The sequence below is a fragment of the Camarhynchus parvulus genome, chromosome 3 (genome assembly GCF_901933205.1).
Source record: "Camarhynchus parvulus chromosome 3, STF_HiC, whole genome shotgun sequence".
Lineage (NCBI taxonomy): Eukaryota > Metazoa > Chordata > Aves > Passeriformes > Thraupidae > Camarhynchus > Camarhynchus parvulus.
Window position 1 is genome coordinate 42,519,339 of NC_044573.1, and position 21,342 is coordinate 42,540,680.

Genomic DNA, 21,342 nt, shown 5'->3' on the forward strand with positions numbered 1-21,342 from the left:
CTTTGTAACCTCCTGCAGAGTTTTTATTTCCTCTAACTGCTGAGATAGAAAATTGTTCAAAGCCCAAGTTGTTTGAAAAGACAGAACACTCTCTATGTCAAAAAACCATTCTCCATCTACTCCTCTACACCATGCTCCATTATTTTAATATGCACAGCTGGAAAAGGAATTTCACCAATTTGCCAGTGGTCAAGGTCCACACCTGTGGTGTGGACTACTCAGGGGCTGAGAGCACATCCTCTTGGCAGCAATAAATGGAAAACCTTATGGGTAGGATGCAAATCTGAGCACACATTTCCCAGCCAGAAGGTGCCCAGGAGCTGACAGCCAACTGTCTTTCACCAGGAGGTGCGCTCTGCCTCCAGCCTCCAAAGGGATAAACCACGCACCGGGCACAGTAAACCACCCAGGGTTTCAGTGAGCTGTGCAGCTGTACCACAGGCCTACGCTTTCTAAGCAAAGTCATTTTTTGTTCCACAAGTGGGTAATGGCAAGTCAGTAAAGGGGTGTGGGAGACAGAATAGAGTACAAGTGAAGGGCATGAAAACTTTTACTGCAGAATGGAAGACTCCATGTGGGAGGAGAAAAGTATTAGAGTAAAAATTATGTCATTACAGCTTAAGGAAAAAACGCATTCTAAACAGATTTCTTGGTTTTTAATTTATTGCCAAAAAGGTTGAAGGCCATAAACATTTTATTAGAAGCTCAGATTTTAGGTTTCACAATATCTCATAAATTGCAAGGTTTTATTGTGGTCAGCTCGACTATGAGAATTTTTATGTTGTTGCTATAAATCAGCTGGACTACTGGCAATTAGTTGCAATTTTGTTGAAAGCTACTTTAAAAGGACACAAAAAAAGCCAGTGCAGAAATAGAAAAATACAAAGCAAATATAGCAAGCAGTGGTTTTTTTTGGTGCAAGTAACCAAAACACTGGTATGTGATCAAATCTGTGAGTCAAACTACTATAGCAAGCAAAAGCCATAAAAATTAAACACTGAAAAAGTCACCATTACAAGATAGTACTCTGTGATCATTCCATTAAGATTTTATGTAACAGCCATGCTGCCTTCATGAGGAGAAAAGGGAGGATAGAAGAGGGGACAGCCCAAGGAATATGCACTTTTTCCACCTCAAGCTGAACATGAAAAAAGCCTGAAAAATACCTAAAGAGCAAAGTAGGTGCAGCTAATGTAATGCTTTTAAACCTGCAGAACAACGGTTCTCAATCACTTTTCTTAATAGTGTGGGGGGTTTGGTGGGTTCTCTTTCCATTGAGTAACCATGTCTCAGATTACTCAACTCCATTTGAGTGAGCTTGACAAAATGAAGACACAATATTTTTATAATTCTGTCCAAGTCATAACAAGTTAGAGAAAATATTTACTTCCTGAATACTGAGAAATAAGTGTTTATTCCAAAAACTTTGTTTCATCTTGCTATTTGCTTTCTTCAAATATTCACCTTAAATTTCTGTAAAGTACATCAGCTTCAGCAGTGCTCTTTTTAGCTTCCATTTCTCAATTACCCTGTCACACTGTATAGCATTCAGAACTAGAAATACAGTTTATGTTAAGGTCAAAATTTTATTTTAGTTGATTTCATGACAAATATATTTTAAATTCTCTAAAATTTCTCCATCATGCAAACAAAATATTGTTAAGTGGAAAGATCAAGAGATTGATTTCAAAAGCTTAGTCCTGCTCTGAAAATAAAATGCCAACAGACTTTTTAAACTCACGAATGAATTATTTAGTTCTGAAGATTTTAGTTTCAGAGGACACAGATCTGTACCTATCGTCAGTCTTAGTGCAACAATTTTGGAGATTGATAAGTTTAACAGAATGAATGTTTTTTCTTTTTAATGTTAATTCTTTTTTCTTTTTTTTTGCTGAAAGTATGGTTTAAAAAGGACATATGACTGAGCTTTTCCATGTTCTTCCATTTTCAGCAAAATAAAATCTTCAGAAGGCAAGTCCCAACTTTCCTTGCCAATTGACAAGCACTATCCACCATGGTTATTTCAACTTAAAGGAATTTTACCCTAAAGGAAATTCTTTCCATTCCCTTTCCTGTTTGTTTTGATTATCTCAGCACGTATTTGCAACCTTGTTCATATTGAAGCTGAATGTTATACAAACACCTGAAATTTTAAACACTTAATAAAATGGATTCTAAAAACCAAAACAGGGATCTGAAGGTCTGGCTCATTCTTTGGTGAACACAGAAATACTTAAAAGGGTAACCACTGTGAAGCTGGATGAGAAAGAGCAGGAATCATCTCAAGCTTCTGGGGTTCTGCTGGCTCTTGTTTATAGCTAATGAAACTAAGAGGTTAAGGCTGAACATTAAAAAAGTGCAAACAGAAGATGTTTTCAGAACTCAACCATTTTAATTTGTGTTTTAAAATACTCAAACAAATAACACATTTTTTTTCCACAGTCACATAGGTACCTCTAACATGGGTTATCACAAGTTTCACCATACCAAAATTAGTAGCCAAAGCAAAAGAACCAAATCCAAATCTAAGTTTGACTTGCTGAGAGCCAATTTCAAATTCACATCCTGCTCCTTAACATTAAAACAATCTTTTGGAAGGGATCCAATGGAATTGCTCAATAGAAATTCACACATTCAAATTCTAGTATTGCTAAACATGTTTTAATCAGTGACAAAGTCAGCAAAGTGTATCTGAAGCCAAACGTGAGAGGACATGCTATTGTCTTCAAGCATTTATTTTATTGTTAAGTTCTATAGTTGCAAAATATTTAACTACCAATAATTTATTTGGGAATTCTTGTCTACTGGTTTGAACAAAGAATATACAATATGAGCCTATAAGGAGTCTTGTAAAAAGATCTTCACAATATTATAATAGAGAAATATTTTGTACAAATTCTGAAATATGATAAAGTAGAATCACAGTATGCTGGAATTGCAACTAAAATTCTCAATTATCAGAGCAACTGATAACGACAAAAAATGTTGTGATATTTCATAGATTAATTCACACTGGAAGCCACAACAGCACTGTATTTAGACTCACTTGCTTATAGCTTTGCCCAGTTTAGTCTTAAAAAAAATGGAAAGGATGTAGATTTGACAACCTGTGCTACCTATTCCAGTTCCTCAGTGTCCTTAGGGTGAATTTTATTTGCAGGTGCCAAATCAGAACCTCACCTATTTTGGACTGTGACCACTGTCTCTGTTCCTCCTGCCATGTACCCCTGTAAAGGGCCTGGACACATGTTCTTGATAACCTCTTAGGTATTACCTTGTGAGGCAGCTAGTGTGAGGTAAGCATCCCCTGAGCTCTCTGATGTCCAGGCTGTGCAAAGCTATTTCTTTCAGCCTCTCCTTACATGCTCTAAGCCCCTCATTTCCCTGCCTTTCTACCAAATTAGATTCAATTTACTCAAGGTATTTGGGGAACCAAAACTGGATGGGTGTATCCAAAGTGGCGGCTTAAAGAATACTGAGTATTCTTTACAACCCACTGGCTCTGCTTCTGCTTATCCAGCCTAGCATGCTGCTGGCATTTGTCACTGGCAGTGAAGCCTGATGTGCTGGCTCGTGTGTCACAATGTGCAGGTCCCTTCCTGATGTGCTGGCTCGTGTGTCACAATGTGCAGGTCCCTTCCCAGGAAGTCACTCCCTAGCCCATCCTGTGGCAAGGGGTAGGAAGATGCATTTATCCTTGTGGAATGTCATGGGGTCCATTCCACCAGCCTCTCTCAGCTGCAGAGCACTGTCCTCAAATGTGTCTACTACTCCCACAACATGATGTCACATGCAAATTTGAGAAGAATACACTTCATCTCTTCCTCCAGATCAAGGTACTAAACCAAATGGGTCCCAGTACAGTACTCCTCGTGTAACTCGCCTCCAGGTGGAATACAAACCATTAAGTGCTATGTTTTGAGCCTGACAATCATGCTTAAAGCCTGGATAAACTGAAGATAAATGATGGTCCAACTGCCATATGCAATATTAAATCTGATCTGATGGCATTTACCATTTCAGTAGTACACAGAAAGGTCCCACGACTACAAATAAGTATATAAAAGATGCTCAGAAACTTCACACAAGGCTATTTTAATTGCTGCTTAAGGAAAAAAAGAAAACAAAACTGAACACAAAACAAAAACAACTTCAGTAGATTCCTTCCTAATATGAAAGAAAACATATGACTAAAGAAAAATATGTTTATATATGAAACATACATGATGAATGGGTTTAAGTTTCAAAATCTGTAAATACAGTCCATGAAAATAAAAATTAATTCCATCACCCAACCAAGGAAACTTAAAGTCATTATCCATCTTATACATGAGTCAGGAAATAGGAAAGACTTCACATTGTAACAAACAAAGCCATACAAATAATTTCTTAAAGGAAGTTTAAAGTTATTTATCAATTTAATTGATTCATATTATACCTACAGTTATATTATACCTATGCCACAGATACATTGACCCCTACTTATGGGATTTCTAGTTGAGCAAATCTCTACCCACAGAAAACACCACTTGCTGAGAATGGTTTATACTGTGGAGTTCTTTTTTCCATTCTTATAACAAGTTGTTAAGTCACAGGGACAAATACCTAACAGATTTTAGATATTTCTCACTATTACTTTTCCCTGCAGTGATTACTGTAGCTGCCATAAAGAATACATACAACTGCACTGAGAGATGCAATTGAGACAGCTGACATAGGAAAAAAGAAAATCTCTAGCTTGCAACTTTAAACACCTCTGACCTACAGGCATACTGAACACTGGAAAATGAGTGGATAGGAATATTGATACTGTTGGGTACAGCCTACATAAGAAAGAGAAAATCATTACTATTAAGCATCTATTTTCCTCAGGAGAAAGAATTATTATAATATATATATATGTATATATGTAAATATTCTATTTTAACACTCAGGCCCACAAAGCAAGGGTAGATACTCAATTAGCAATTTGTGCATACAAAGACACAGGTTCCACACCCATTACCAGGCAGAGGTACACTCTGTACATTGATAGTTATAATGTAATCTTATATATGTAACAATACTTGAAAAAAACAGCAATAAAATACAAAGTAAAACCAAATCACTTTTCAAATGTAGTATTTATTTGCTGCAGATCAGTGTAACAGAAAGAATGGTCACCAATTTTTATTTCCTAGGGAAACAAGGCTTACACAGTCATACAGTGCAATACCTCCCTCCCCTCAAGATTTTTCGAGCCTGTTTGACTCAGCAGAATCTGATAGATAAAGTTTCAAGGGTAGTTATGCTCCTAGAAACTTCATTTCAAAGATCAAACAACCACAGAGAAAAAGCACAAAGCATTCCAAGTGTGACAGAAGCAGACATTAGCAAAATTACCAAATCTGACAAGCACACAGACTAATGAAATAGTGCTTGCCCTTCACTCAGAAATCTCCACCAGAGGCAGTGATTTCCATGGGTCCAGATTAAGCAGCCTGGCTCAGAATGTCAGTAAAACCTTCTGCTCTAACAATAGAAACTTCATCCTGTATAGAAAATATTGGAGCTCAATTTATATTTGAGGTTTTTCAGAGTAGCACTCTGAGCAACCACCTGTACAATTCTTGACCAGTTTAGATAATCTCATCTATTGGGATCCCTTCTTGTAAAAAACTGCTCAAATTCTACATTTTAAAAAGTGGAAATGAGCAAACCTGTTCACACACTGTTATGGATTACACCAATCACTGTATTTACTCCACCTCATCTCACCAAGTCTAAAAAGAACCTTTTGAAATGGTTTCCTATGCAAACAAGATTGTGTGATTCAAAGACATGTACCAAGATACGAAGAAAATTTGGGGGGGAGGGGATGGAAACAGCAGAGGATCTGAGAGGGCTAAGACACTCACCTCTGGAATACCTGTTCTCAAAAAAATGGTAGCCAGACAAGGGAGAAAATGCTTTGAACACTGACAGGTTTATCCCAATAGTTTCTAATTCTGCCAGGCAGCTTCCAGGACTGAATGCAGATGCCTGTGTATCTCTGCCAAATTATTCTGTGAATGCACTGCTGTTTCAGCTGTCTGAAAAGGGAACTTGAAATAAAAGGTTACAGTTTTGATAAAAGGATTTTAAGTACCTGGACATCACTTTACTACTACGCTTCAACCCAGATCAAAGAACTTGGATCAAGCTAAAAAAATCCCTTAATAATAATAATATAAAGGAGGCTATGGAAGTCCTAAAATAAATCTCATGTTTTAGCATATTTTATGAAATAATAATTTAAAAATCCTCAGCTATTTAAAAGCTTTCTTCATATGATCTTCCCCGCTGAACATCCCAACAAGTTTCCCATCCCTGAACATCCCAGGAATCTAAAAGTTACTGCAGCTGAAAATATTTGCACCTTTTCCATAAAATGACCATACTTAGAGAATGACTTTGTAGTTATTAAGCTTGCTGTATTTAACAACATACATTCTTTTTCTAAGTTACCATGTAACAAGAACAGAACAGTAGCTCTTCAAAATGCCAACACCTCAACAGTTACTGTGGCTTATCACTGAACACCAACTTATCTCATGTTTTTGTCAAAAACGTCACAAACTCAACCTAACAGAAACCCCAGTTGATTTCACTTGTTACCTCCAGCGTCAGACTGTAGCACACCGACATAACATAGCTTTAAACTAATTCCTATCTTGTCTCAACCCTTATCTCAAGTTCCATACTGTCAAATTTCAAACATTTTTCTCTGAGCCTCAGAGGGAAGAGAAGATTAATGACAATACTGTGGAGAAAATAGGACATGGGTTTGTAAATACAATGGGTTGTTTCACATTAGTCCAATGAAGAAAAATTATTCTCACACTGGGTTTGCATTCATCATCAATTAGAATTTTTACACAACAAACCCAGAGCATCCTGCTGAACCCAAATCAGAGCTGGCAATCCTGCAGCCCAGTGAGGCAAGGCAGCCACTGCCTTTGAAAAAGCTCCCTTCATTGCTTTGGGGAAACACCAAGAGGAGCAAGAATAATAAGCTGTTGTCCTGACAACCTTACAAAGTAAAACCAAGGCTTACTTTACTACAGCAGAACACTACAGACAACCTGATCACTGTAAACTGCTCCTAATTCTTCAAGAGCAGCTGGCAGTGCAATAAGCAAGACCAGCACAGCAAAATACATATGCTTACTTACACACTGTTGATGATATGCACATGAGGCATGAGAATGCATGAACAGACACAGCCACACTCTTCTGGTCTTTTTTCCCCCCACACTTATTTTTCCATTTTGTGTCACATTACTCTTACAATGGGGTTTCAAGCTAAAACACATCAGACATTAATTTTCAGTGCTGAGAAGCCAGAAAAACACTAGAAGCAGAGGAGTGCTCTTTTCCTTGAATGTACTTTAGGTATCTAAAAGTAGGAAGTAATTAGTTTTGAACAAAAAGCCACAAATGAGAACAACCAGAGAAGAAGAATGATTAAATAACTTGCAACTCTCAGGTGGAAAAAAAAAATCAAAACAACAAACCTGGAAAAACCCTAACTGACTGAAATGTCCTATCTTTCACAAACACCTTCTTCACAAAATACAGGAAAAAGAGCTGCTTTTTTGCAATGACTATTTTGCTAACTATGCATTAATTTCAGTACTTCTTTTTACCCCCCCACATGAAAGGGAAAAAACTAGCAAAAATATTTTAACACTATGTGCACTTATAACACATACTTTAGAATGTTTCACTCCACCCTTATTCACCTTAATTGCCATTTCACTGTCGCATCCCTTCACAATTTATCAGATTTGACTGAAGTGACTGTATAAATCCAAAATGGAATATAGAGTGGCCCAGAAACTCCTTTCCTTCTCATATATATGGAACAAACAAGTGTAAAAAAGAAAAGGCAACTCAAAACACCAAAAAAATTCCAAATCACTAGAAAAATTGTATCGAGGTATTAAAAGACATTTTATTCCATTTAAACTAACCTGCCACAGAATGCCTGATGTTCTCAGAGTACCTTTCCAAACAAAAACATTTTAAGTATTGTAATCTGCTGTTCCTGTAATTTGTAAAATGGTCCTGTCATTTCATCACAGTTTGCATCAGGTTTTAAAAAAAGTTGGTGAGGCTAAAGGGAAATGGAAGACCAAATTGATGAGTTTTATGAGAGCTTTGTATCTTTAGTCTTTTAGGCAGCCTTTGAAGCATAGGTAGTCCACAATATGACTTTTCAGCTGTAAGTTATACAAAACTAATTTGATGGGATTTATGTTAGAGGACACATGATACACATAAACGCAGGCAGGCATTATCACAATCCACAGCCACTATGCCAGTGAGAATTCAGGCAGCCAAGGGAGAGCAGGAGGAAAAAAGAAACAGCAAACAATACAGGAGCATTGCACAAATATCTGCAGAGCTGGGTATGCGGCTTTGTAGGATCCAGAACAAAAAATGAAGACATTATATAAGAAAAGACTCAAAGTCAATGGCAAAACTCCAAGTCCTGTGCTCAGAATTTTATTTAAGCTGCTGAGGGGGAGGGGCAGCCAGACAACTTCAGCTACTGCCACCTTCCAGCCTCCCAGCTACAAGAAGCCAATTTACTACTGCTCCTATAGCCTCCTTCTAGATTCCCTCACTTTCAAATAATAGCTATGGTATCTTTCTACATTACATGTCACAGCTTAAAAAAAAAAAAAAAAAAGCAGCTATAGGTCTTTTTCCCAAGTAACACAGAATCCCCAGTTAACAGCACTGAAATAAATGCCTACTTCATTTCAAACATCTACTATTCTTAAAATGTCTTACAAGCATTGAATGCAATAAAGCTGTTTGCCTGCATGTCCAAAAAGATGGGACAGCAGCTGCTCATATTTATTACATGTTCAGAACACTACCTCATAAGGATTCAAGACATTTTTTAAACAAAACCTTTAATTATGTATGCACTTCTCATTATTTAAGAAATTCCAGAAAACCAGAAGAATCCACATATAAATCCTGAGTAGCTAACTGCTGATGTAATTACAGTTTCATGATCCAAACAAGAGCCTACATATCTTCTAGTAAGAGCTATGGTGCAAACTAATCACAATGACATTTCTGCCTACTGCTGTCCTAACTAAAAACTAGAAGAGTATCACCAATTATAATAATCCTTTTCAATCTTCTGCTCATTCAATTATGCCTCAAAGTGGCTTCAAATCCGGGGTCAGTGCTTTACTACAAAGGAAGGCAGGTTCTCTCTCATTTACTTCTGTCAGGATAAATCAGATGTTTAACATTAAGTTTGCTCTTTCACAACAAATTAAAAAAAAAAAGACAGCTATTCATGTGAAATCCTGACAATTCTTAAAAATCTAACCAGTCGTATGACATCATCACTGAATGTAATCAGGAATTAATGTTATCCTTAATGAAACTTATGTAAACAACTAGTGTTTAACAAACAAATAAACAACTGTGAAACATACTTTTCAATCTACTAAATACAAATCCCCTCATAAATTCTTATTATTGGATTATTTGATTCGGTAGACAGTCCTCACACTCTTCTCTCAAAATTCAGGTAGAAAAACCAGGGTTGAAAAGACTATGAAGGGCACCCCTACCTTAAACTTCCTGAACTGTCCAGATTCATAAAAGGATGAAAATTGTGCTGAAAATAAAGAGATAAACTGAAGCTGATCTTAACTTTGCAGGAGGCAACATTTTCAAGAATCAGATACAAATTATGTTACCTAATACAAAAAAAATTTCTACTCTGAGGACAATATTGCAACATACAGAAAATAAACAGCCACCTCCACTTTACTGATCCACAAGCCAACTTACTCAGACATTTTAAAATTGCAAAGCATTTTAAATTGCAAAGCAAAAATTGCATGGAAAAAGAGCATTTGTCAAATCCTGATTTCATTTCAAGCTGTAAAAACAGCTACTGTTGGTAATCTTGGATGACTAACGTGAGAAACTAGATAACCCAGTGCCCCACCCTCTTTCCACGATCTGTAACTTGTATTATCATAATAGCATAGCTTTTCTTCCTCTATATTACCAAACTAGGTCTCTCTGCAGTAAAAGGCAGGAACCTACTGAAAATATTTTAACATCCACCCATCTAAACATAATCCTAACTCCAGCCAAGGCAAGGAGAAAATACTTCCTTTCTCCTGCAGTTTGAACAGGTGATCTGCAGATAAAGAGCTTAGGTGCAATGCCTATGTCCAGTATGAAGCTGGAAGTGAAAAAACAAACTGCCTCAGTTCACTCATAAAAGTCAAAAGCAGCAAAAAAAAAAAAAGGGATGATTTTGCCATCTGTTTGACCACTGCTTTGCTTAGTTCCTCATTTGACTCTCTTCATTTGCAAGAGTATTTCACAATGCACTTGAGTAATGGCATGTCATAAATGCCTATAAACAACCACCAAATTATCTTTCTTTCAGGAAAATGAAATATAAACCTTTAAAAATACTGTGATATGTACAGTAAGCAAATACCAGCTACAAAGAAGTGAGGTTTTGTTTAGTTCTAAGCTTCACATTATATCCTTGGCATATATGAATGAAATGATCTTTAATTGATCCAATAGGATTGGTGAAACAGTCTGGCATCCTTACAACCATTCCTTCTGGTTCCATCAAAGTGCTGCATGACCTGCTAAGGTAACCCACTGGGCATGCAAAACCAAGACAATACATTCAGAGACCTCTCTAAATCTAGCTTTATATGAATGCTACATGAATTATAAATCAACTGTTGTGGACCCTAAGTAATGTTTAAATATCTATAATGCATTAGAGCTCTTGATGATTTAAACATGTTTGCATTAATAATACAAGATATTTCAAAGATCAAATTTGAAGATTTAAGTATTTCAGAGCCACCACTGAAGGAGCGAATGGAGGGCAAATAATGCATTCCCAGTGACAAAAGGCACAGTATTGTAAAAACACAGGAAATACAGTAATAAGGCATCAAACCTAGGCTTTTCTATATCCAGCAGGCTGTGAAGCACTATGTTTCTGAATCCAACTCCAAAACGTTTCAGTCTAAAGTAGCTAGGTACAGAATCTAGGGGGAAAATAGCTGAACAGGCAATATTAATGCACTACGGTCCCTTTTAAAATAAATCCATCAAACTAAGAACTGAGACTGAATTGTTTGTTTTTCCCCATTTTCAAACATCCTGCGCTATCCAGCTGCCTTTCTTTATAGCAATGTAAATATTATGCAGAGTTACCTTCCAACTAAACAAACTTTCTTTAGATATTAGTAAAACACACGTAAAATGAAGTCTAAAGAAGCAACATGAGCTAATCAAAACAACAAATTCTGTCAGCTAGTAGGCAAGTTTCAGATCTGCTCGTGTCTCATCGGTGCAGAACTGACCAGAAGATAGTTTACTATTCACGTGAAGAAAAAACAAATAGACAAACACAGAAATAGACAAACACAGGCTGCAGAGACAGATTACATGCTTTCCTTCCCTGCAGGATAGCTGATATAAGAAAGCCATCTAGTGTTAACTTTCAGAAGTGAAAACTGCGCACAAAAGAGCTCGGGAAAATTTACATGTGCAATTCTCTTTAACTTTGCATGTCTTTTGCATCGTAAAAAAAAATAAAACTCGTTTCCTCTAGAAAAGCCAGGCTGAAAGCAAGTATTCAAACTACCGATGTATTAAAATAATGCAGCACCAAGTACAAAGGTAGTTTACTGACCTACTTCGTGAACCTTAACAGCCATATCTCAGATTTGTCAGCTTCGGAGTTGCCTTTGTCAAGCCTGTGTAACACTACTTCCCCATTCGCAGGGTCTCGCACGGCGCAGCCGAGCGCTGCCGCCCAGCACACAAGGGCTGCGAAGCCAGCAGCATAAAATCCGAGGCAAAGTTGATCCCGAGTTGGCTGCTATTTAACGAACCGAACGTCAGCTTCGGAGAACGGACCCCTGAACAGCTATGGGAGTATTACGAGATAACAAAGAGTGCAAAAGGATGCAGCCTGCGTCTTGTAGCCAGCAACCAAAAAAAAAAGGGGGGAGATTTAAATCATTTAAGGAAACTGTACGGGCTGAAGAGGCTTTTCCTCTGCTACCCCAAGCGCTTGGCGGCTGCCGCTGCACCGTCCCCGCTCTGAGCAGCAGCTCTCCCCAGAGATGTCCGATCCGGGCAAACTTACTCCGCAATTGCCATTATTCTTGGAGTGAGCCTCGGCGAGGGGAGCGGGGGGCTCGGGCTGCCGCACCCGGCGGCAGAAGCGCCCCGCAGGTGACTGGCGACCCGGCGGACACCCCCGCCGCCCCCGCGGCCATTCTCCACGGGGCGGATCGCATCGCTATTTATAAAGGCGACGTGCGGGAGCGAGTCGCCCCGGCCGCCACACGGCGCCCGCCGCGCCGGGGCGGGGTGGCTGCGGCCGGGCGAGGAAGGGGTGCCCCTGGGGACGGGGTGCCCCTGGGGACGGGGTGCCCCGCGCCTCCCCGCCGCTTTCCCACCCGCCTCAGCCCTCCGTCCTCCTGCGGAGGGAGCTCGGAGAAGCCGAGCCTCCCTCGCAAAGGCACCTGAGGGAAGAAGAGATGGGTCTGCCCTCACAGCACCCCCTTCCCTGAAGCGCTCCCGAGCCCTTCCCGGGAGGGAAGGCACTCGCACGCCCGCGGGGCACGGAAGCGGTGGCGGGCGCCGCTCCTTACCTGGCGCTGCCGCGGACGCCGCTGCTGCCCGCGCTCCAGCTGCTCCGGCCGCGGGACCCCCATGCCCCCTCGCGCACACGGGCTCCGCTCCGCTCCCTCCCGCGGGACGCGCCACCCGCGGGGCGCCGGAGCCCTGCACACAACCGGAGGCCGTGCGCTGGGGTGCTGCGGGCTGGCGTGAACGCCGCTGCTCCTCCTCTCGTTCCCCCGCCACCCCTTCCCGGCTCTTCCCCGCGCTCCGCCCGGCGCTGGGTCTGGAGTGCGGCTCCGCCGCCGGACGGGAGGGCGGGGCGGCGGCGGGAGGGCGGGGCGGCGGCGGGAGGGCGGGGGCAGCAGCGACACTCACACCCGCGCTGCCGGCCCCGCACGCCGCGGCCCCGCCTCGCCCGCCCGCCCCGCCTCCAGCGGCTCCGCCGGCGCGGCCCCGGGGACCGCCAGCTCCGCATTGGGCACTCGCGCTGTCGCGCATCCCAAACCCCGCGTCCCGCCTGACACCGCCTCCCCCGCCGCGGCGAGGTGCGGGAGGGGTCCCTGGGGCTCCCCGGGGAGAGGCGGCCAGCTCGGGATCGGAAGCGAGCAACTGGTGGGGTGCGGACGCAGCGAGGCAGAGGATGGTGGGCCCCGGAAGGGCCCTCCCCGGCAGCGAGCCGGTGAGCGCCCCGTCCTTCAGCCGGCCCGGGCCCCGCAGCTGCTGCCGTGCCCAGCCAAGCGCTACGGAGCAGCGCCGCGGCAGAGCGGCCCGGCACCTGCCCCTGCCCCTGCCCCGCCCGGGCACTTCGCTTTCAAGACCCTGGACAACGCCGCCCGGCCCGGGCGCTCTCAGCCCCCGCCCTTGCCCCTCTGCCGCCCTCGGGCCCCTGAGACCCCCAGCTCCTTCCCGCGGGAGCTCCCGGAGTGGCGAGCAGCGAGGTGACCGGGACTCTGTGTCATCCTACGGCCTCAGCATTGCCTCTCCCAAAGTCCGTCTGAGAGCCTCTGGGCTTGCGGCGGGGCTGCTGTGTCTGCACCCCTTTAGTGCTCTTAACCACACCTTGAAACCGGAGATACCTATAGAGAAGAAACGCATGGCAGTGGAGTTCTCAGAATTGCCCTGTGTGCTCTTTAGTTCCCTGTGTATACTCTTAAGTTTCACGTGGGTCAGGAGTATGGAGCTTTCCCTCTGTCTTGTGCAGCCCTGAACAGGTTAGTTTGCCTGCCAAATAAGCCATGGCTAGATATCCACATTTCCTCCACCTCCCCCACATGTTCTGGTAAGCAAACCAAAGGCTGTTTTCAGAATTTGAATTTCCCTATTTCTGCTCTGCGGGCTAGTTCTGCAAAGAGCCATATCTGTAATCATAGGACCCACTTCTACATAGAAGTTGCAAAATAGAAGATGTTATCAGGACTGATGTGGCTGCTCCCATCTGCTACCCCAAATGACGAGGCCTGCAAATTGGAATAAAGTCTACTCCTACAGAACCCTACAGAACCAATCCAGGATTCTTTTATGTTTTTCCAGTCCTCTCTTGCTTTCCTTCCCCTCCGCCCATACCCACATCTCGTGGGTAAGTAACTTTCTGGTTGTACCAGTTCACTCAGCTCTGGCAAGCAGGCTGGATGTTGACATTTACAAGTATTCCCCTGACTAGTAAACTTCTCCTCATTGCCTGCCTTTTGCTGGAAGCAGAGCAGACTATAGTGGAAAGGAGCTGCCACGTGTATGCTAAAGATCCAAAGGCCAACTTTTTGATTATTGCATCTAACGGTTCCTTTAATGCACATTTTACATCAAGAAACACAGTCCACAATCATAAATGCAAGCACAGGTTCATGCAGGCTTATTAGAACAAACTTTGAGGTGTCAAGATTAAAAGCACTGGCAAGCATTACAGTCATTAGATAGGGTTTGGATGCCTGCTTGAGTGTTATTGTTTTGGTTAAAACGTTATTTTAGAATGTTATCATTTCTACCCAAAATCACTAGTCTAGTTAGGCTGCAGACTGTCTCTGTACTGACAGGACCACAGAAATAATATTATTATTGTCCTAACAAAAAGCCTCAGAAAAATGCACCACAAGTGAAAGGAATGGTGTATTTTTCACTTTGTCCTGTTATAGACAGTGTCTTTCCTGGAAGGTTCATTCCTTTAAAACAGAATGAAATGACAAAATGACAGAAAATATAAGTGGAAACAGGGAATCGGGAGAGGTGTGAGCGTGCACAGAGTATGGCAGGCAGTGCTTGTCTCTGATTTCCGTGCTGACCAAGTCCTCAGTGCTAGAGGGCTCTGGCTGCTTGTTCCGATGAGTCCCTCTCACTCCGAGACTCCGCAGCAACTGCTCAATTTTCTCTCCTTGTTGTCATTCCTCTCGCACGCCGCATCTCTTACGCCGAAGGGAAGCTGGGGAGGCAGAGCATGAAGGGAAGCTGGGGGAGCAGAGCTGGGTGAGCAGAGCACGGAGGGAAGCTGGGGGAGCAGAGCTGGGTGAGCAGAGCACAGAGGGAAGCTGGGTGAACAGAGCACAGAGGGAAGCTGGGGGAGCAGCGCCGTCGCTCCCCATCCCCCGTGTGGCCGGCGCTCGGCTCCGGGAGCGCCGCCCGGCGAGAGCCGCCCTCGGCCGCCAGGTGTCCTCTGGCAGCCGCCCGGGGCCGCGCTCCCGCTCCGCTTTGCTCAACTCGCCCGTGTAGTGCCTGACCCACCTCGGCTGCGGCTGATTTTCTCCTGCCTGCACCCTAAGTGCAGCTAAATGGTTCTTTCATAAGCTTGGCTACATTTCACGTGCAAACTTAGGAAGGCGGTAGCGCACTGTACTAGTAGCGGCAATATTTTGTATGCTAAGAACAATATTTGCATATACTTACTCAGTTTTCTTTTAAAGATCGTTTTATAAAGCACTTTGGATGCAAATCAGCTTGCTCCAAGAATATTTCGGTGTTTCACCTACTATCCTAAAGAACACTATGCTTAAAAAAACCTGACATCTTATCTGTAAGTCATGGCATTTCCTTATCCTCTGAAAAAATGGTACTCAGTCCTTACCGACTGCAGTGGCGAGATTAACTCCTTCCTGCACATAGGGTGCATTCACCCCTCTGCATACTGTCCTGTCAAAAGGGGCTTCAGCTGGATGTGAGAAATGCTTAGGCGTTCTGCTGTGTGGTGCCTCTGAGGCTGACATCCACCATCAAAGAACAGACAAACTGTGGTAATGCCTGTGAAATAAAAAAAAAAAAAGGATTTCTCAGCTAACAGAATGTACTTCATGATGGAACTGTGATAACTGACTTACTTAACAGGCCTAACATTTACAGCCAACACACTAAATGGTGTTTAGGTTGCATTCCCAAAAATAATCATTACCTGTGTCTTGACAAGATCCAGCACATTGATACGTATTAGGGTTTTGCTGGTAGGACAGTCTGGAATCTTGCTGTGATCACTGCTTTGCTATTTTTTCCCCTTAATTTATTTTTTTACTTTTTTTTCCCCTCTCTGACTCCTTTTCCTTCTCTCTCACTCTTCTCTCACTCCTCCAGTATCATTCCTTTTGGCTTCCAGGCTACCATCTGTGTACCCTCAGGGAGTCAACAAGAGAAGAACAAGGGCCAGAAACCAGAACACAGGTGAAAAGAGGTAAACAGAAGCTTCTTGCAATAATAAAGGAATGCTCAAGCCTCAAAAGCACAAGAGCAAATGGGACAAGAGGAATCTCTTGCCCAAGCTAAAAAACTGATAGACCTACAATTGAAATGGGTGGAGGAAAAAAGAGGACTCTGACTTTCCATTCAGGTTCTAATTCTTGCAGGATGCATGTATTTATTTGAATTACCTAGTGAAGGACACTTACTTGCTGCAGATTTGGGATAAATCACAGCAGGACAGTTCAGCCTTTGACAATATGGATCCAGAAGGTATTATAACAGCTCAGCTACACAAATAACATGCAAACAGAACTCAGACAGAAGACATCCCACAGGCTACAGGTTGGGCAGCTCCCATTAAGACGGGTGCCAACTTTTTCCTGCAGTACATTTTCTTCACTTCTCTTGTTCATATTTAACTTCAAAGTACCTAGCTCAGCCACATGTAAAGCTAGTCTTCAGGCACTGTTAATACACAAGGAACTGTTCCAACATCACCTACTAACTGTTTGTTTCCAGTGATATAAAGACAACTCTAACAACAAAAGTGGACTTTTTCATTCGTTCTTAGGGAAGTGGGTCCAACTGGGATCCTTGGAAGTGGTATGGGAGGTGGAAAAGACATCCGGTAGCCACATGACAAGGCTTGTTTTGCTGACACAAGGTAAATAGAAATAGGCAAGCTGAAGAAAGTTTAGGTTTGTTTCCTCAGCCTTGGGCATAAGCCTAGAATCCAGATGAAGTAAGCGCGTGCTGAGCACAAGATTTCACTGATGCATAAAGATGTCATCTCACTCACAAATCTTTTTGCTGAGGTTGCTCAGTATTTCCTGATGCAGTTAACGAGGTGAGGTGCTCTGTTTGGGAATTCTGGCTAGGTCTTTGGAGCAACTTCAACTCCCTCTGGTAAACCAGAGGAAAGCTGTAAGCAGTAGCAGCAAGGTAGCTCTGGCTTCACAGGCTCCCAGTGAATCACCATGCCATCTGCAGGCAAATCCCCAGACTCCATGTTTCCACAGATCCAGCAGCCCTGGAGCCACACTTGTATAGCCTGGTGAACACAAGAGCTCCTATTCCAGTAACCACTATGATTTGGCAGTTTCTTGTACCTCAGAGTAGGCTGAATGGATTTTGTTCTTCTAACCCCAAGCTGCCCTTTCATTTGGACATTATATGGGTGAAACCATATACTCACACTCTGTAAAGTGCTTATTTTACATGTTGCCATCAAAGTGCAAGCAGAGTTTACCACAATACTAATATTTCATCCCAGTGGCTTCCCTAAGATATGAGCAATTCAGTGAAACAAAACATCCTCTGTATCCTCTGAAACTAGTTTTGAAAGCCCAGATGGCAGAAAATACCATTGGTTTTAATTAGCAATATCCTTCACATGAATCCCCTATTAACCAAAAGAGCATACTATATTTCATCTCACTTCCTCTAGTTTACTTACTACTGCCTCTCTTCTCTGTGGTTTACCAGCAGGAAACCACTGGAGGGGACATATCCAGATAAGATTAAACAACATAATATTATCATCTTTACTATAACCAGGCTGACAGCTTTTTTTCTAGATGCTGAAATGAGATTCACAGCCATTTTGGCTTCCATTCACTGTGGAAATAAACCATTCTTATAAGTCCACAATAATTCAATATTTCCTGAACTATTTCACTTGTGACAGGCCTTTTTTTTTTTTTCACTGAAATGCACTTCAGACAGTAATCCAGGTTCACCCTGGTTGAATGTAATAGAAAGTGGAAGCAGGGTGTCCTGGAAGTGGATGTACCTCCAAGGGTAAGACTGTTACAGAGCAAGGTTGCTGTGAGCACTGTTCGGCTGAGGAGCTATTGGAAAGTCACCAAGTGGCTTCTTTCTAGTGGCAGTGGGACAAGAGTGTGCCTGGCTCCACACATTTCTACCTCAGCTTTCCCCTGGGGGTCTTTTAATGGATACAAAACCTCAAGAGTACATTTGAGAAAAAAGAGAAGCAGACAGCAGAGGAAGCAAAGATGTTTTTTTCTTGCCCCATGCTAATCTCATTCTGCCTTGGATATTCCCAGTCCAAATTCTTTATGCCTTGTCATGCTGGGTAACGTATAAACTCCCTGCAGCAGCGTGAGTAGAGCTGCATAAGGCCTGCGACATTTGCAGCCATTGTGTACATCACTTTTCACTGAAACTGGAGCAGTATTAACCAATAGCTAACATGGATAGTCACTTTCTACTTGCAAAATCTCCCTCAGTTTTTTATGGAATCAGTATTGTTCTGCAGCTCTGGCAGAATGCTGCTGTGGTCTTTATCAGAAACCTTCAGTGTCTTGAAAAGACATCTCTAATCCCTTAGCTGTTCCACAGATACTGAGACCACATTAATTCCTAAGGAATTTCTCCTGCCAGGTAACAGAAAGTTCACCCAGTAAGGGAATCTCCTCACTGTAAATAGGTTGCAACATCCAACTGCTGAGGAGGGAGGGGAAAAAAATGGAGTAAATTGGCATGACGAGGCGTGTGAATGAAGTCAGCCAGGGAGAAAAGGCAGTCTAGGCATCAAAAGACAGGCTGCTTCAGCACATCTCCAGGGCAACTTCTGCCAGCAGCTCTCTTAATGTCTGCATCTGAGGTCAGGCAAACTGATAATATGCACTAAAATTCCATTATAATTATCACTGAGTTCAGTTCTTAACATGACCACTCCTCTTCTTTTTTGGGGTTTTTTTTTTTGGTTTTGGTTTTTTTTTTTTCCTGGTTGCTATTAATTTGACAAGCATGTCTTCTGGGACTGACATTTTCCAGACTTGGTATTAGCACATGACAAGTTTTGAAAGATGAAAGAAAATCAGCAGAGCAATTTAAGCATGTAAAGATTATTTTCCACATGGCCTGGGCAAAACTTTTGCACTTGATGTAGCTCCAAAAAATCTGAAGTTAGACACAAAATAAAATTATTTTTTAAAAATACTTAGCTCTTAATGGAAAAATGTTCAGAGCTAATTTTTAAGATGTTTAAAGGTTTTGGCATTTCTTAGGCAGTTTTACTATGTTTGTTAAATTTTCAATTTAAGATGCTGTAATGAGATATAATTGGGTAGGTTGTTTCCCAAATAGAATAAAAGATTATACATATTTAGACTAGACTAGATTATATATATTTAGACTAGTTCTTTCAATAACTGAGGTAGGGTGAAGAAGAGAAAGCACTATGAAATCACTATTGATCTCACCACACCAAACTAATTTATTTGGGAAAGACTTAGGTGATAGATAGAGAAATTGATCTTTGTTAAGGACATTCTACTGGAAGAAAATTAGTTAATACTTTTTCAATGTTCCATAAAGTCCAAGACTTTAAAGTTCCAAAGGCCCATTTTTGATAATCTACTCTGACCTCCTCTATATGACATGTCATTGAACTTCTATGAATTAATTTTTGTTTCAATTATGTGTCTTCTAGAAAAATTTCCAGTCATTATATACATATTCTCACTAAAGGAAAATTCACTGGAGTCCTTGGGACATTGTTTCAATTACTTTCAGTGTTAAAAATGTGTGCCTTATTCCTAGTTTGAACTGTCTACTTTTCAGTTAATGTATCTTGTTATACTTTTGTCCACTATACTGAAAAGTTCATTCACGCTGTGTGCTCAGTGCTGGTACTTACTGACAGTAACTGTGTTACTCCTCAGTCCCCTCTTTTATAAAGGAAATAGATACAGCAAAGAGAGTTTTGTGCTATGATCTGTTTCTCATTTCCCACAATAAGTTTCGTGGTTTTTCTCTGAATTGTTTTCCCTCTGAGCTCGTTCTAAATTCCTGAAATGTAGGAGAATGTAGATGCCACACTGTCAAGAACCCCAGGGAGATGCCTTCTGCAAGCAAGGATCTTTGTTAAGTTGCTATTGAACCATTTCTGTTACTTTCAAATTGTGCCATTAGAATGTAAGCTCCTATTCCATCTCACATCTCTCAATTCTCATTTTAAAGCATTCCATTTGAAACAGCAGAAAGATAGGAAACAATCATGACTTATTTTGTGGGCCCATTATATAGCATTGTTCTGCTGACCACCATTTGGAGTGGAAATACAGAATATTTTAATTCACAGGAGGAATCGCAAATCTCAAAGAAGTCATTTGTTTTAGCTCACCAAACTATTTCTAGTGTAATCAAAATGCAAATTCACTTACTTTTGATGGTTCTCACATGGCCCAAAGCTGTATTTAACTCTTTATCTTTGGTGTTATGTAGGTAGGTGATGAAGCCTTTCTTGGATCACGTACACATGAAACACATTTCACTGGTTAATCTGGCCTGCATGAGAGAAGCAAAGGTGAATATTCTTGAACCTGGGCCTCCTAATAACCTCAGAAATTTTACTTTTGTTCAGTGCTACAACATCCACTGATAGCACTATTTTCTACAGCTTTCTAGCAGAAAACACTTCCTGCCCCTAAAATTCACAAAGGATGCAAACTGAGGATCACAAGATAATCCATGTTTGCTTTTAATTTGGTGCCAGACACTGCTAGTATCTAATGTACCTACTGGTGGTCTGTGGAGAAGGCACCTGCTTCTGCTTACAGCAGAAAACAGCTGGAAAGAATGATAACTTGGATTTAATTGTTCAAATGCTTGAAGAACCAGGACACACCCTGTACCCACATAGTGTGTCTCCTGGTATTTTTAAATTGATGTATCTTGTCTTTCATCTACCCCACCAGCTGCGGGCATTTTTCACAAATTATCTCTTCTTTGTCATCCACAACTCCATTTTCTCGTTTTGCAGCCTGCTAAATTGGTAACAGTGTAGCAGGAAAGAAAGAGTTTCTGACTCATCTATCATGAGTCATCGAACAGTTTGGTGAGGTTTTGTTTTTCTGCTATGACTCTGCACCTGGCACTCGGAGTAGTACAACATTACCTTTATGTTTCTTCTGACACTGCATTAAAACTTGTGAATTCATTGAGCACTCTGCTCAGAAATGAACAGGCCACAGAAGAAACCTT

General features: G+C 41.7%; 1 protein-coding gene across 5 annotated transcripts in view; it reads right to left on the bottom strand.

Annotated features, from left to right (window-relative positions):
• The window catches only part of SIPA1L2 (signal induced proliferation associated 1 like 2), a 125,191-nt gene extending 112,216 nt beyond the window's left edge, over positions 1 to 12,975 (bottom strand). For 3 of the 5 annotated variants that reach the window (XM_030945096.1, XM_030945095.1, XM_030945091.1), the window contains exon 1: positions 12,708 to 12,975. The gene's annotated coding sequence lies outside the window, so the exon portion shown is untranslated. Of the gene's footprint in view, positions 1 to 11,737 lie in introns of all 5 variants that reach the window. The other 2 variants (XM_030945094.1, XM_030945092.1) reach the window with 2 other exon arrangements.
• Between the last annotated feature and the right edge of the window lie 8,367 nt (positions 12,976 to 21,342).